A 4,544-nucleotide genomic window follows, 5' to 3' on the forward strand; every position below is an offset into this window, starting at 1 on the left:
ATTGTGTCAGAGATGAGACTAGCTGTTCCTGCCTTCTTCTGTGATCTATGAGTTTTTATAGTTTTCCATTCTTTCATTATGAGTCTGTGTTTGTATTGTTGGGTCAGGTAAGATTCTTGCAGACAGCATATGATTGGGTTACATTTTCTGTTTCATCTTCCTTCTCTGGGCCTTTTAATGACTGAATTTAAGCCATTAGCATTTACTCATATTATGGACTTAAAGTATTGCAGTGCCACTATTCAACTTTTTTTTTCTTTGTTTTCTCTGATATCTAGCTTTTTTTTCTTTTCTGAAATTACTCATGCTTAAGGAGGACTTTTAGGTACCATGATCACAAAGGTAGCATTCCCAGGGCGAGGCTTATCTATTGCACTCCAGATATGCTGACCCCTGTGATTTCCCCAAATGTGGGAAACTTGACAGCATAATTTGTGGTAGTGGGCAACTGCATCTGCACTCTCCCCTGAAAAAAAAGAATAGGGGAGTTTCTAATGGAGGGAGATGGGACACAGTACTCTGGTAGTGGGAACTATATGGAATTACAATCTTTTAAATTAATATTAAATCACTAGTATATATTTTTAAAGAAATCTCTGTTGTCTCATCATCTACTAAGCTAAAAAATGTAAAAATTTGTGTTGAAATAATGCAGTTGGATTTAAATGATCATCTTTTAATCTTTCAGGAAGGAATATAGTGGAATTAATGTTGTTTTAAATATAGATAATGTATAACTGAGTAATTTATTTGCTTTCCCATATAAGTAGGAAATGTGTAAATTGTACATAATAAATGAATTTTATGTCTTTTTTTTAAATCTTCCTATATGACACTATGACTTGAAAATGAAATATTTTAAGAGAAGCAAAATGTAAAAGGAACCTAAAGTCGGCTTACTTGTTTACTTTGTAGATTTTCAATCAATACATTTCTATAATTTTATTTTCACTATGAAATGAACCACACAATATTCAACACTTCCCAATAAAAACAGCCCAATTAAAAAAAATGACCCTTTTCTGAATACTAAATCTGAATTTTGTTGTTGTTTGTTTCCTGGGGAAAATATCATGTAGATGCTCATGAAATTTCCTCATATAAAATTTAAAATTTCCTCATATAAAATTATTATTTCTTGAGTAATTTAATAAAAATCTAAAATTATCAACAATTCTCATAAACCATGTAAAATTGGTATCTGTTCTATTTGTACTATAGAGTAGGTAACTGTTCTAATAACAGCAAGTCTTGATGCTTTTGCTAGCACTGATACAACAGAAATTTCAATCTGATGTATGTAAATAGTAACTTGATTGAGTTACATACACATTGAATTAAAGTCTATCAATTCACAAAAGCTACTCAAGTTCTCTAATCTCTGGTTTGATACACTACCTAAATTTTTGCATCTTCACAAATCTTAAAGAAAATTGTGTGCTATGGGATATTGGGACAGATCAGTTTTTTTTTTTTTTTGAGAAATCAAAAAATGCTTAGGAACATTGTTTATAGAATGTTTAGGTCAGTTAGAATTTATCAGGGGAAATATTATAGACTAGATAGTATTAAAAGAGTAAGAAAGCAAAAGTATGCTTACTTAATGGCTGAGAATCTTCTTTTTCTCTACACACATTAGGTTTGAGAATCCAAAAAGCTCCCTTTAATGATGCTCTATTGGCTGCCATCCAAAGAAAAATTGCTTTACTTCTAAATATCCATGACATAACTGTATGTCTAATAGGAAGACCTGCAAAGTACCATTTGTTGATGCATCCGGCAAGTCTGTGTTCTGTGCCTCCCAGACTGAAATTTGTAATTCATATTCCTTTTGGCCGGAACTTTCAAGTGAATGCCCAAAAGATATATTACTTTTTACAAGAGGTTCTTGCAAATGTGTCATTCTCCTTTGAGTACAGCCCCTCATTCTGTCATGGACCAGACTGTCAGAGAGGTCCCTGTCACTTCTCCTATTAGTTAAAATGTAGAAACAATCTCTCCTTGGAAGGATTCTTCTTCCCATTTTGAAAAATTGCCACAGAAAATTCCCCAGCCTGCCAGTTGGCAGATTCTAAGCCCAGAAACTGGAGCTCAGCCAGGCATCAATGACGCATTCCAAAGCTCTGAGTCAGCATCCAACTCCATGCCACTCTCTGTCTTATGTGATAAAGGCATCCCAAGCTCTGAAATCATTGTTAGTCAAATACAGATTTTTTTTTTTTTTTGCAACAAAAACAGCTCTTACACAGTGATTTTATAACCTACAGTGGAGAATATGGGGCAAAAAAAAAATTGCAGCTTCTGAAAACTTCTGATCTCAGGGAAGATTCTCTTTTTCTTGGAGTTTGGTAGATTGGAGTCTGTTTTTTTTTTTTTTTTTCAAGTGTGAGAGAAGTCTGAATAATTTTTTGGCTGGAGTTGTAAAACACAGGTCCTGACCCCTTGTCCTCATTAAAGATCCCATGGGCTCTTTTGAAACGACTAAGAGGGATTAACCTTTCTGTTCTGGCTAAATTCCTAATTGGATAATTGCATTCTGCCTCCCTAAATTATCCCTGTAGCTCCAATTGGATATGGAATTTTCACTTCCTGTCATAAAGAGTTGTAGGGTGTTACAACATTTCACCCCAGGGGTGGTAGCAATTAAGTCTTTAGTGAAGAAATCTGTACGTGGGCTGCTTCTATCTATCTATCTATTTATCTATCTATCTATCTGTCTATCATCTATCTATCTCTATCTCTTCCCCCTCCTCTTCCTCTCTCTTTTACTCTTTTCTTCCCCTTTTCTCTCTCCTTATTTAGACTTGAAATATGTGGGAGTCATTCAACCATTTGGATGTTATGTTAGCAACACTGTCTATTGTCACATTATTTGTAAGCATAATAAAGGCAGTTGATAATTGATAAGCATTATCAGAGATCATTTCATCCTCACAAGAACACATCACTGAAAGGCTGTGGCCTGAACCCAGGGCCAGGATGGCATTAAGAAAGCAACATAAAGTCTCTTTAAAGCGTGTTTACTGCTTGTTTTTACTGGGCCGGGCCGGTCTTTGCCTCACAGTCTTTGTGGAGAGTTAATTTAGTATTCAGAGAAACACTCAGTTCTAGAGACAAGCCCAAGGGGTGTCAATGTCTCTCCTGAATATGGATATAGATATCAGCCATAAGCAGATTACCAGTTCTCTTAATCTGAAAAGTAAAGGTCACGTATCAGTTTCTTCAGTTGTATTTCTAAGCACTGAAAATCATCATCCATGGACTAATCTTAATACCTATAAAAAGCAACACATCACCACAGGCTGAAAATTCACCTTGAGTTGAGAAAAGAGTTAAAATATGCATTATTTGCTTTCGCAAAAAACTGATTTTTAGTTCATCAATAAAGTACGTTAGATCAATTGTCTCTATGTTACTGGTTCCATATACTATCTCCTAAATAGATATGTTTCATTATAAAAGCATAATTATTTTTTGAGGTTTATATTTGGAACTATAGACAGATTCTTCAGAGGCAGAGATGTAAAAACATAGAATCTAATGATCTGTATTGATACCCTAGTTCATGTCCTCATGAACTTATATAGTTATATGACATACTAGATGAATTTTGGGATTCAGCTCAAAAAATAAGAAACAAGGACCAGCAAGATAGCTTACCTGGAAGGCATCTGCTTTGCTATGAACATGACTCAGGTTCAAGTCTGACTATGTTGTCTTTCCATCTGTCCCTCTGTCTCTCGCTTTCTATATGAAAAAGTCAAACTGAAGCAGTGCAGTCCAGTTGACAACACTAATTAAAAAAGAAAAAAAAAAAACAAAAAACAAGCAGGATAAATTTAAAATATATATCATTACCAAACTGAAATGTAATTTGAGCCATATCTGAATTTGCTTGACATGAAAAGAACAAAGAATTTTTCAGTACTTACATCTCACCTGTACTACAAAGCCAAGCCCCTTTCATAGCAGCACAATGAGAAATAGCCTAGGACTTTTATCAAAAGGTTTAAATCATTATTTCAATATCTGAAAAATAAATTCCATAAATAACATTCCTGCATTAGCAATTCCATTTATTTTAAAACAGGAAAAACAACTCTTTCCATTTACACTGATTGACTGCTATGTATCTATGCCTCCATTCTTGAAGATATATTGTATATTCTCTTTTCAACTAAGAAGAAACATTCTCACTTAGTATCAAGAATAAATACCATGTTTTTTATACACACTCACGTTTCCATACTTATTAGAGATGAAGTTATTTACTAATCAACTTTGTAAAGAAGTTACTTTATTATACCTATTTATCTTAGGGTTGGACGTAAAATAAGTTTGAGTTCAATAAGAAAACAAAAGAATTTGACCATTTGCTTTCCCCCCACTGCTTGTTGGTCATGGTTCCAAGATTTGCTAATTAAAAAAGTGTAAATAGCACTTGATTGACAGGTATCGCTGTGAAAATATGATGTGAGCCACTAAGTAACAATCTGTTAGTCAGTAAAGCAGTTGGGTTAAGTACTAAGTGTTTAATCTTAAAT

The 4,544-nt window shown here is 33.9% G+C and overlaps 1 non-coding gene across 1 annotated transcript; it reads left to right on the plus strand.

The window, feature by feature from the left end:
* The first annotated feature begins 298 nt into the window (after positions 1 to 298).
* Positions 299 to 467, plus strand: LOC132537761 (U1 spliceosomal RNA). The gene has a single exon (XR_009549214.1). It is a non-coding gene; the product is annotated as a U1 spliceosomal RNA (small nuclear RNA).
* Positions 468 to 4,544: the final 4,077 nt, after the last annotated feature.

This window comes from Erinaceus europaeus, chromosome 3 (genome assembly GCF_950295315.1).
Source record: "Erinaceus europaeus chromosome 3, mEriEur2.1, whole genome shotgun sequence".
In the NCBI taxonomy this organism is placed as follows: Eukaryota; Metazoa; Chordata; class Mammalia; order Eulipotyphla; family Erinaceidae; genus Erinaceus; species Erinaceus europaeus.